Source organism: Thrips palmi, unplaced genomic scaffold (assembly GCF_012932325.1).
Source record: "Thrips palmi isolate BJ-2018 unplaced genomic scaffold, TpBJ-2018v1 HiC_scaffold_5, whole genome shotgun sequence".
NCBI classification, from domain to species: Eukaryota; Metazoa; Arthropoda; class Insecta; order Thysanoptera; family Thripidae; genus Thrips; species Thrips palmi.
This window is the reverse complement of record NW_023144632.1, coordinates 14,883,155-14,895,578: the sequence shown is the minus strand read 5'-3', so window position 1 is coordinate 14,895,578 and position 12,424 is coordinate 14,883,155. Positions and strand designations below refer to the sequence as shown.

Genomic DNA, 12,424 nt, shown 5'->3' with positions numbered 1-12,424 from the left:
GGCGTGGACCGGAACAAGAACAAGGAGGTCAGGAACGAAACATTCTGTGCGAGCAGGTACTGTAGTATCGCTGATTTCTCATAGAGTTTGTCAATTCTGTCTACCGCGAACGGAAGAAAGAAGCTAAAGGAAGCTACAGAAAGCTAAAGGAAGCTGCAGGAAGCTAAGGAAGCAAAGAAGCCCCGGCGATGCGGCGCCGCAAGCCAACGAAGTTAGCCGAGCTAGCCAAGCTAGCCCAAGTAGCCAAGCTGGCCGGGTCAACGCCTCGCTCCCCTCGGGTAGGCCAGGACGCCGGGACGCCGAGGCAAGGCTGGCAAGGCTGGCGTGGCCCGGCTGGGAGTTCCCGCAGGTGCGCGGCGAGCGCGGCGAGCTCGCCAGCCTTGGGCCAGTGACGCCGCGGACGCCGCCAACGCCGAAAACAACATTTCCAGTGCCGGAGGGGGGGTATTTTCAATGGCCGCGACGTGCTATCGCGAAACGAGCGGGCGACGACCTCTCGCCGCTCCCTTTGTCCAACAGGGGCAGGTTTTCGCATTGGCACACCTTTCTACACACACACACTCTCAAAACCTTGCAAACCGTACTCTAGGCCTGACGAAGAAAAGTAGCTTGAGCATACATCAGCTGACAAAGAAATTGCGTGCTTCGTAATTTACGAAGTATTTCTTCGTAAACAAACTATAAATAGCCTGTGTCTTATGCCCAAAAGACTTGGCAATGGCAATATTTTCATTGCTTTCAGCAATGTTTTTCGCCGAAACGAAAAGCGTTCCTGTGTCCGCTGGGCGTCTGAATTATTGCCAAGCTATGGTTTGTTTGGGGCTAGGTACGAAACGCGCGTTGCAACCATGGTTCGCGCCAAAACGAGTTATTACGCGCCGTACACGTTGATACGCATGATGACACGCGTGACCTGGGCGCGAAAACCCCCTTGTTCGCCCCGCGCTGCGAGCATGTCACGTGTCCACGTGTCCACGTGGCCCGCCATGCCTCGGCGCCTCGGCCGATTGGTCTGAAAGGCCTGAACGGAAGGAACGCTCTTCCGTGTGCGCCATGGGCGCCCTGTGCGCCATGGGCGCCCTGCCCTGCCCGCCAACCACGCTGCAGTGCTGCTGCAGGTGGGGCGACGAAACGATGATGCAGACTGAAACGCGTTGCACAAAGTGCGGCGCCGACGTGGCGCGCTACTATTATTGGAAAGGCCGCGCCATCACCCTGTTCCTTTTCCCTCTGGTGGAGTGCTCTTCCCTGCAGCGGTAATGCAATTTTGCCGCCCCACAGGCCGCACAGGCCCCAACCCTCTCTGCCAGCGCGTGTACGTGTGTACGTGTGTGCGTGTGTGCGCGAGTGTGCGCCAGACAGGAAAAGTGGCAATCCGCTCTGCGGTGGTTTCAGCTTCGCATCCCTCTGGTCGGTCTGTCTGCTGAATTGTGAAGGGAGCTTACTGTAGTTGGTTGCTATGGTGCAATATGGTTGCTGTGGCAAAGAAAACCCGACTTACACTAGTGTGCCTCCCAGACCCCAGATAGATTCGCTCTCAACCAAGTTATTGGAAAGGAGGCCGCTCCAATTTCTGTCTTCGCCCTGCCGTGGGACGCTGCTGGTCGGGGGCAGCAGGAGCGTTCAACGTACTCCTGGACGACCCTCTCTCAATGCGCCGCCATGCAACGCGGCCGTGAATGTGCACTTTCAGCGTCTGCGAGCTAGACAGTGCATGTCTTGCCCGGTTTACGTTGCAGAACCAAGAAACCCTACACCACTAACTGCCAACAAAAAAGAGCACATATTTTCTCTTATTGCTCCTTTGCACGCAAAAAGGATGAGGCTAGACAATAAGCACTCTTAAACGCCTACGAAGCGATTCTTCGTAGTTTTTACTGTGAGGTGCCCATATTGCGGGAAACAAGTGGGTGCGAGCTTGAACTGCTTGTTCCTGGCCGTGCCCGGTGCGGTGTGGTGTGTGCCGAGTTGCCGGGGCGGTCGGAGTCGAGACACGTCGAGACCGAGAGCGGTGTTTGTCCTGTTTGTTGTTGTGGCTGGTTATGACTGGTCCTGCTGGACGATGATATTCGCAGGAAAAGGTTTTGGCAGGAGCTGGTTGGTTAGTTTGTTTTCCTGCGAAGAGGTGCCGCATGCAGGAAATGATATTCGCAAGAATGAATCTCGACCCGAAAATTGACGGGTTGCAACCTATCATAACCTAACCTAACGGGGAAAGACAGATCTTTACCTACTCGCGGCAGATCTTTACCTACTCGCAGCAGATCTTTACCTACTCGCAGCAGATCTTACCCTATCGCGACAGATCTTAACCTAACGCGGCCAAAAAAACTATTTTCCTGCGGATAGCTTTTACTGGAGCATACCGCCTATTTGCAAGATTTTCCTGCCGCAGGAAAATCTTGGGAATATACTCGTCCGGTCCGGTCCTGCTACAGTGGTCCTGCTGATGTCTCCATGGAGACAGCAGACGCTCGGAGAGCACGCGGTCGCGGCGTGGCTCGCGGCTGGTAGCGGCTGGCTGCGACGGCGCGGCAGCGAGGTGCGGCTCGACACGGCACAGTCGACACGGCGAACCCCCTCCTAGCTCCGAGCCACATTCGGCGCATAACCATGAACGCTGCTTGCACGGTGCCTCCCACCAATCTTCGGTAGTATAGTGGTCAGTATCCCCGCCTGTCACGCGGGAGACCGGGGTTCGATTCCCCGCCGGAGAGTCTTTTTGCGGCCACTGAGCAATGTTGAAACTATGATGTCACATAAACATTTCACATAAAGAGTGTTGAAGAGGTGTTTTTTGCGATCCAGTTGTTTTATGGCACCCACCAACTAACGGTAGTCTTATCGGACTTCAGCGCAATCGGGTGGTGTCTTCTTACTCAGAAAGCGTTATCTCATTCCCTAGCGCGACCTTAGTGTCGAGCAAGCGCATCTAGAAACCCTGTGTTTTAGAATGGTTTTATAACGGGACCCGCTTCGTCACTGCCGGGACTGCATTGTGGCAGAGTGTAGGTAGCGAGCTCTGACGTCACGATGCTCCTGGGCTACTTGTAAGAGGCCGTCTCGTCCCGCGGACTTTTCGGACTGGTTGGGGGGAAGGTTGGGTTAGTCTGGTGAGGTCGGTCAAAAAGTAGACTAAAAGGACGTTGTCTTTTGTCCGGCCAAAAATCCCGACACCTCTCTGCTCTAATTCTCGTTCTCATACTTTGTTATTCTCAATAATAGAAAAGGTCTCTTGTCAAGGCGGCGCAACTGAGACGGCCGAGGTTGTGTGTCGGGGGAAAGGGGAAAGAGGGGGGAAAGGGGGGGGGGGGGGGGGGGGGAGGGGGCGGAAACGCTAAGCTGTTCCTCCAACCGTCCGTGCTAGACAGGAAAAGTTGCGGCTTCCCGATAACAATGTTTTCCTCAAACTCGCCCGGCGGCGCGCAGTGGCCGAATGAATATTGGAGCAGGAGTTTGTGAGTTTGTGCTTGGAGAGAGAGAGAAATTGAAATTGAATTGAAATTGTTTTTATTGAGGGTTCATGTAAAAGGACTAAATAGTCCCACTGTAACATAAACCCGCTCTCATTACAGTAGTTTTAATTTTGAGCAGCAGGTGACTAGAAAAATAATAATAATAATAATACTTATAATAATACTTATAATCACAAAAGAATGTATTGTAGTACAATCACGACATTAGGATGTTAAAAACTGTATTCTTTACAGTCTTGTATGTTCGATGTAACAAGTTATAGAGTTTGAATTGATTCCACAGCATTATTGATTGAATGTGAAAAGAGTTGTTGTACTTAGTTAATCTATGGTTGGGAACAAGGAACATTTGCTTACTTGATCTGGTAGATCTATGGTTTGAGATGGATGTAGAAATATAATTCTCATCTAAGTATGATGGTTGATGAGTTTTAACAATTTTCCACACTAATGTTGAGACAGCTAATTTACGCCTTTCCACAATTTTGAGAATTTTTAGATCCTTATAATCTTGTGAAATATGCTCATACTTTTTAGTTCCAGTTATAAATCGAATACAAGCATTCTGGAGCCTCTGTAATTTAATATTATTTATAACAGTCATATCAGTAAATACTACTGATGCATAGTCTAAATGAGGAAAAGCTAGTGAGGTAATAAGCATTTTTCTCACTCTTTGTGGAATGAACGTAAAGTTGCGCCTCAACTGGGCAAGAATGCCTAGTATCTTTTGAGCTGTTGAAATGCAGTGGTCATTCCAAGAGAGGGTTGGATCAAATAGAACTCCTAGATTCTTAACAAAATTAGAGTATGGAATAGTACAGCCATTAACAAGGAAAGGAGGAATACCACGATCATTAAGCTGAGTCAAAAACCTATGCGTGCCAAAAATTATCACTTGGGTTTTATTTACATTGAGAGTTAAATTATGTTTGAGGCAAAACTCATTAATCCTTGCAACATCTTGAGCTGTCTGCTCTAAAGAATTTTCAAGATCATTAATAGAGAAATGTGAGTAAACTTGTATATCATCAGCATAAACATGATAGGAGGAGTTTTGGATTACTGTCGAAAGGTCAAAAATGTATATTAGGAACAATAGTGGCCCTAGAACACTCCCTTGTGGGACCCCAGTCACCATATCTATCCATTCAGAAAACAGCTCACTTGATAAATATACCCTATGACTCCTATTTGTTAAATATGAGGAGAACCACCCTACAACAGAATCAGAAAATCCTAAATATTTAAGCTTAGTTAAGAGTAGCTTATGGTGAACACAATCAAAGGCTTTACTAAGATCTAATAGAACCTGTAGAGTTAATAATCTCTTATCCATAGCAGCTCTAATATCATCGGAAACCTTTAACAAAGCTGTGACAGTACTATGATTTTTTCGAAAACCAGATTGAAATTTATCAAACATTTTACAACTTTCAAGGTAATCTGGGAGAGAGAGAGAGAGAGAGAGAGAGAGAGAGTTTTTTTAGTTTATAACAGGATTTATTGGGGGGTTTTGAGTTCACAATGCGGGCCAAAACGGGGGGGGGGTGTAAAAATTTGTCACAAAAAATCATGCTGTTTTGTTGTCTCTTGAGGTATCTTTGGTGCATGATGCAGTATTTTACAATTTGTCGTACTCCGCGTGGGCAAGAAAAGTGCAGGGTAAGAAAAGGACACACATATTTGTGCTATCCTCGAAACAATTATTTCAACGCAACATCAAAATCAGAGTGCGGAATCCCTGTCGACAGATGTCGAGATTTCTGCTTCTCCTACAATCTGCTTTTCGCGATGCGTTCGCAGTCCTTTTTTTTTCTGCAAACGGCATTGACCGGCACGCCACGCGCGGCCCCGCTGGACAGGACAGCGGCTCCTGGGGACACATTTGTGAAATCCATTGGCCATTCCTCGCACGTCGCGGCGTCGCGGCGTCGTCCGAGATGGCCGATTTGCTCCCCTGGCAGCACTGGGGTGCACTGGGGTGCACTGGGGTGCACTGGAGCCGGGCTGGACGTGTTTTCTTCGTGGTTGGGGTGCACGCGGCGTCGCGCTACACTGTACTACCGCGTACGGGGTGCTCCGCCTCCGCCCGGCTCCACCCGGCTCCGCGCGGACACGAGGGACTCGCCGTGGTCCGTGGGGCCGTGGGCCATCGCGATGCTCGGGGGCGGTGAAAGAACGAGAATGTCCGAGGCCACAGTAGCCAAGAGGGCACGCACAAGCTGCCGTCAAACACTGCACTGGACGCTGCAAGCGCGAATCCGCGGCAAGCCGAGCGCCGAGCGCGAATCGCACGCGGTCGTGCGTGCGCCGTAGTTGTGCCACTGTTGGCCAGTCTGCGATTGACCTCGTTTGGCTGCGGGCGGTCATATGCGCCGGCTTCCTTCGCGAAACCAGCGTTCTTTCTTTGTGCATATCGAACGGGAAAACGCGGCCACAGCACTATCGCGAATTCGCCGCTCTACGTAGTGCGAGAGCGACGGTCGGTCGACCCGACCGGTGTCTGCCGCTCCGTACCACGCACCACGCAGCGCGGCACATCGCAGTGGAGTTTCCGTCAAACGTTGGCGAGCCGCGAGCAAGGCAGAGCCGGGCAGAGCAGGCAAGGCCAGCGGGTCGGAAAATCAGTGCGGCATCGGAACGGGCCCTTCCTTCCGGGGGAGTCCTAACATCGTAGCTCATCGGCGCATCCTGCCTGGCGGGGCTGGCGGGGCTGGCGGGGCTGGCAGGCAGCCTGACCGAGCCGTCGAATTAGCACTCGGACGCTCGCCGCCGGAAGGGCTTCCGATCGGCGCGCCTCGGCTGCGCATGGCCTGGCATGGCTTGCTGCAGCGCCGTGCCGCGTGTCGCGAGACGAGCACCTACCCTCCAGAGTCGCTTTCGTCGCTCTGTCTCTCTCGCACTCATTGGCCGCTCCTGGGCGCCCCGTGTGGGTGCCAGAAAGACAGCGATGAAAACGACTCCCGAAATCAGTCTGCTGGGGCGGCTCACACCAAAAAGTGGCTCTGGAATCAAAATGGTTTACTTTGAATGTTGGAACAAGAACTTGTTTCAAGTAAAGTCTTTTCGTCGTAAAGTTATCTCGGCTTCAGAAACCTCTGTTTGGGTCCACGTCACTGCTCCCAAATTTCGGTGAGTCGGCCTGGCTAGGCCCGGCCAGCCCGCGATAACGGCTTCCGGTGTAGGCGACGAAGGCGGGGCGGGGCACTTTTACCCAGACTTGTCATTCGGTCCAGTTCTTGAAGCACCATCGCAGAGCTGCGGCGGCCCTGCCGTACTCCCAGGGCGGGGCGCCGCCACAGCCATCGCCCGGCCTTCACCGCCTGAGGCACCGACGGACAGGGTCCCAGAACCCATAACCGCATCTACCAAACAGTGGCACTTTAGTTGAGGCGAATGCACGTTATCAGACTATCTAAAAAGAACTCTCCGGCGGGGAATCGAACCCCGGTCTCCCGCGTGACAGGCGGGGATACTGACCACTATACTACCGAAGATTGGTGAAAGAACTGGCCTCCTGCGCGCGCCCGGTGGGTGACGTGCCCGGTCGCGCGCCTCGGCCGGCACCCGTTCGGCTGCCGTCGGTGGGGAGCGGGGAGGGGACTCGGCTAAAGACTCGGCCGGGCCTGCTCGGCTAGAGTCGGGTCTGGCGCGAAGCGAAGCTCGAAGGGCCCGGGCACGACGGCCGAGCTCCGCCGAAATGTGGCGCCTGGCGCTTGCAGTGACGCAACTGCAGTGGCGCCTGGCTTCTCGGAGGGCCTCGTCTCGTCCAGACGGCTGCAGGCTGGCTGCAGCCTGCAACCCTAGCCGCGCCATTTCGCGCACGCACAATTTGTTCCGAGCTAAAAATAGGCACGGCGCCGCCGCCCTAGCGCCGCCCTAGCGCCACCCTGCCGGTCGCTCTGTCTCTCTCGCACCCGCATGGACAGCCCAACGAGTGCGACAGAGACAGTGGCTGGCGTGGTAACACCTGTGCCGGGCTGTGCCCCGTCCGCGGCACGGCGACATGCACGCTCGCGGCCCTGTCGGGCCCTGTGCACCTTGACCCCGGCCGTTCCTTGCAAAATCAGCAAAAGCACGTCGATGGCTTTAATCTCTCGAATCCTTTTGACCGCGGGCCTCGGCATGACTGCACTCTGGGCGGCGATGAGGCCCTGTTTGTTGTTTGCGAGACTCGTATCTCGAGCGCCACCGACCGCCATGCCCGGCCATGCCACTCACGTCACGTCGTCGGAAAGGCAGCACCAAAACAACGCCTGTGACGTGCCCGACCGGCCCGTCGACCCTGCAGGCGGTTTGCGACACGCTGACCGCCCTCCCCGCGGACTGCGTGGAGCAACGCGGAGCAGCAGGGAAGCCCGCTCCAGATTTAAAGCGAGACACTCTCAATCAATTTACGAACCCTCATGCGGTCGACCGTCCCTCGCGAACGGTCTGTCCAGCAGTCGGCTGAGGCTGGCGAGGTGAGACCAAATGGACCGTCCGTCTTGGGCGTCTTGTGCGGGCGGGGCGTGGCGGGGCGTGGCGGGGCGTGGCGGGGCGTGGCGGGGCGTGGCGGGGCGCGGCGGGGCCCGCATGCACGCCATGCACATTGCACAGCATGCACCAACGGTAAGGGCGCCTGATTATTTCAAGAGAGGAGCCCCTCCTCGCCTCGGCCGCGTGCATCCTTATCGGGGGCGGGTTGCTTTCAAATTCCCCGCGCAGTCCCCCCGGGCCTCTCGCAGCGATCTCGGAGCGATCTCGGAGCCGCCGATAAAACTGAGGGCTTGTTTTGCCCGCCGCCGCCGGGCCGTGCCTCGCCGTGCCTCGGCCGTCTGACGTCACGCCGGCAGGTACCGCGGGTACCGTACGCCTCGGTACCTACGCCTCTGACGTGCACGGCGCCAGACCGCCAGACGCGCCACTTCCCGCGGTGCTCGGCGTTACCCTCTCGCCGAAACGCGAAACAACCACGAGAACGGAGCGCGGAGTCGAGTTGAGTTGGCGGTAGACTTTCCCGGCGATGTGATGGGCAGGGGTAGAGCTCAATGAAGTTATCAAAGATGGTGCACCGCACCGCTGCTGCTGCTGGTTTCTCATTTTTGATTGCTCTTGTTTTTCACTCGGCGGCGAGTGAAAGGTTACGTATATTTGTCTGAGAGTGTGGCTGGGTCGAGAGGTGCTGCTGCAGCGGGGAAGTCCCGGCGTCCCGGCCGACGTCCCGGCCGACGTCCCCGACGTCGATGACGCAAAGGGAGGCTCGCACGAAGCGGTCTGGCGGACTGCCGGCGGCTGCGTCACTGTTTTGAGTTCGTTTCGCTCTAGGGTAGCCCGGTTAGGTTCGGACTGGCCCGTGCTATAGTGTAGTAGCGTGGTTTATGCGCAGCACGGCCAGCCGGGCAGCCGAGCAAACATCGCCGTGCGCAAACAGTGGCTCCGATCGATATTTCGTAAATATTGGATAGAGAGGACGCCATTGGCCGTTCGCGCCGCGGCCGAAGGGATTAGTGGTCAGTCACCGCACTGAAACAACGACAGGCCGCCACCCCCGGCCACGGGGAGGCAGTGACCTGAGTGAACCGCTGGACGAGGGCCTCCACCGCCACGTTGGCCGCGTTGGCCGAACACCTGTCCTCGTGCCGCCCTCGTGCAGCGTGCACCCCAGTGACCCCGAGCCACCAGGGCGATGCCCCCTGCAACCCTGCGCCGCCCCGCGCGCCCCCTCGACTCGGAAGAGCAGTTCGGTGTTGTGTCTGACTGACCGCGGGGACGAGACGGGGAGGCAAGCTCCTGTCCTGAAGCGCGGGGGCGGGGCCGGCGGCGCGGGGCGTGAGTGGGACGTGTTTCCGGCCGGCAGCTGGCGATCGTATTTCACTGGTAATCCCACTCCGCGTGTCGCCGCGGTCGTCGTCGTACACGAGTCGTACACGAGCGGCCCCTTTGCGCACGAGGCGACGCACGCACGGCGCGCGCACGACTCCGTGACGTGCGCGCTGGCCAGCTCCTGGCCGACCCTGTGGCGTCCACGCGCGTCCACCACTCGTGTAAATCTTGTCAGAATGTCAGAAACGTCTGAAGGCTTGATCAAAATTTGCGCGACTCTGAAAGCTGAAAACATCTCCTGACAGTCTGTAGAACTCAAACCATCAATATCAGAGTAAGCGCTAGAGAGACTGAGCGACAAACGGCTCTTCTGAAGCCGGCCGGCGTGCGATACACAGGCTCGGACTGGCCAGGGCAGACGGGCAGAAAAATCTGCCGGGGCCTTCGGGTTTGGGACCAGTAACGTCACAAAGTTGGTCAAAGAGTGATAAAATATCTCCGAAAGTAGCCGTTTTCGCTGATTTTGGGCGGCCACTGCGTCCGATCTAGTTGCGGCCAACGGCCTACCTCGACGCCCTAGTATTCTTTAGGCCCTACTCTTTCATGCCCTGTATCGGGAAGACGTTGACCACAACGATTTTGGCTTTGACCGCAGCGATTTTCCAACCAAGTTGGTCAAAAAGTGGTCGAATCTCGGGAATTTGTTGATGTTGCTGACTTTGGGCGGCCACTGTGTCCAATCTAGTTGCCGTAAAAGGCCTCCCTCGACGTCCTAGTATTCTTAAGGCCCTACTCTTTCATGCCCTGTATCGAGAAGACGTTGACCACAACGATTTTGGCTTTGACCGCAACGATTTTCCGACCAAGTTGGTCTAAAAGTGGTCGAATCTCGGAAATTTGCTGATTTTGCTGACTTTGGGCGGCCACTGTGTCCAATCTAGTTGCCGTAAAAGGCCTCCCTCGACGTCCTAGTATTCTTAAGGCCCTACTCTTTCATGCCCTGTATCGAGAAGACGTTGACCACAACGATTTTGGCTTTGACCGCAACGATTTTCCGACCAAGTTGGTCTAAAAGTGGTCGAATCTCGGAAATTTGCTGATTTTGCTGACTTTGGGCGGCCACTGTGTCCAATCTAGTCGCCGTAAAAGGCCTCCCTCGACGTCCTAGTATTCTTAAGACCCTACTCTTTCATGCCCTGTATCGGGAAGACGTTGACCACAACGATTTTGGCTTTGACCGCAACGATTTTCCGACCAAGTTGGTCAAAAAGTGGTCGAATTTCGGAAATTTGCTGATTTTGCTGACTTTGGGCGGCCACTGTGTCCAATCTAGTTGCCGTAAAAGGCTTCCCTCGACGCCCTAGTGTTCTTCAGACCCTCTCTTTCATGCCCTGTATCGGGAAGGCTATTGACCGCATTTAGTTTGAGAGCGGTAGCCTCACAAAGTTGGTCATGAAGGGTAAAAACATAATGATGATCGGGGGCCTTTTGCGGTCTTATCCGCTGGGGCCTTTTGGGGGCCAGTCCGAGCCTGGCGATACATGCGGTACCGCCACCGCCGTGCAGGCCGTGCACGTCACCGGCGAGCCGCAGGTGTGCCGCAGTCGGCCACAGTGGTGTGGCGCCCCGCGCCGCGCCGCCCCGCGCCATCGCACACACATCGCACCGCCGCACCTAGCTCTCGACGTCGTGGCCCTGCCCTGCCCTGCCCGTTTGACGTGGCTGTGACGTGCATTCGGCGAACAGCGCGGCAGCCCGATCAAACATTTGCAGAGCGACGCGGGGCATTGCGGCGTGCGCGCGGGTGCGCGGGCATGACTCCTCCCTTTTGGCACCTGCCTGCAGGCAGACGCCTGGAAGGTAGGCATGCATTCCGCCTGAAGGGTGTCGAAAACCAGTTCGGCTTGAACCCCAGCCGACCTCTCAGACACAGGGCTTGGATGGTGCTCAGAGAGAGGGTTTTCTATTCGCGAGTTGCCAAAGTGTACTGCATTGCCGACATGATTGGGGGCGTAAATGCCGTGCCTGACGGTGACGCGGTGTCCGCCCGCCCCGCCCCGCCCCGCGCCGCCACGCCCTCTCCATATCGACGCGCGTCCGGTCGGTGCACGGCTGGTTGTTTCCACTTCGATAGCTCGAACGACGAGCGACAAGGTGCTCGGCGATGGTGTGCGTGTTTTCGGTCTCCGCCGGACAACAACACGGTGGTCAGGTTCAGATACGAATTCATTCATTCATTCATTCATTCATTCATTCATTCATTCATTCATTCATTCATTCATTCATTCATTCATTCATTCATTCATTCATTCATTCATTCATTCATTCATTCATTCATTCATTCATTCATTCATTCATTCATTCATTCATTCGTTCATCCATTCATTCATTCATTCATTCATTCATTCATTCATTCATTCATTCATTCATTCATTCATTCATTCGTTCATTCATTCATTCGTTCATTCATTCATTCATTCATTCATTCATTCATTCATTCATTCATTCATTCATTCATTCATTGCGCGTATACTTGACCAAGGGCCTCTCACTTTTGTTGCAGTCGCGGCTGCAGATGTGCGGCCCCGCGGCCCATCCATTGGCGCGGGATGTGGCCCGGTTTCGAGCAGGCGCCGTCTGTCCCGACGGCGCGTCCCGGTGCGTCCCGGCGCGTCGACCCAGACACCGCACCCAATCCTTTGACGCGCCCCTCGTGAAGGGGAGGGGGAGGAGGCGTCTAGACCTCGGCGTGGCCCTCTAGACGCGTCTAGGAATGCGCCCTCTGGAAGCCAGCCAGCAGCATCGCCCCTCTCTCGACCTGATTCCGACTGCAGGCCCATTTGTTCGTTGCCTTGCTCAGGCGCGTAGGAACGTCAAAAAAATTGGGGGGGTCAATGTACTGCATGTTGCCTACTTCGCAGGGGATTAGCTCGGGGCAGCTCCAAAAACTGGGGGGTCAGCTGACCCTCTGACCCGGTGCCTTATACGCCGCTGGCCTTGCTCCGCCTTGCCTGCAGGGCTGCAGGGCGTGCAAACATCGCACTTTTGCAATTTACTTTAATTCTGTTTCTCGTAAGCGGCGTCTGTTTGCCGAAGTCACTCCGGTTGACGGCACCGTGCGCTGCAAAAATTCGGCGTCA

General features: G+C 55.3%; 2 non-coding genes across 2 annotated transcripts; one reads left to right on the top strand and one right to left on the bottom strand.

Moving 5' to 3' along the window:
* Positions 1 to 2,645: 2,645 nt before the first annotated feature.
* Trnad-guc lies at positions 2,646 to 2,717 on the top strand. The gene has a single exon. It is a non-coding gene; the product is annotated as a tRNA-Asp (tRNA).
* Positions 2,718 to 6,904: 4,187 nt separating this feature from the next.
* On the bottom strand, positions 6,905 to 6,976 carry Trnad-guc. The gene has a single exon. It is a non-coding gene; the product is annotated as a tRNA-Asp (tRNA).
* Between the last annotated feature and the right edge of the window lie 5,448 nt (positions 6,977 to 12,424).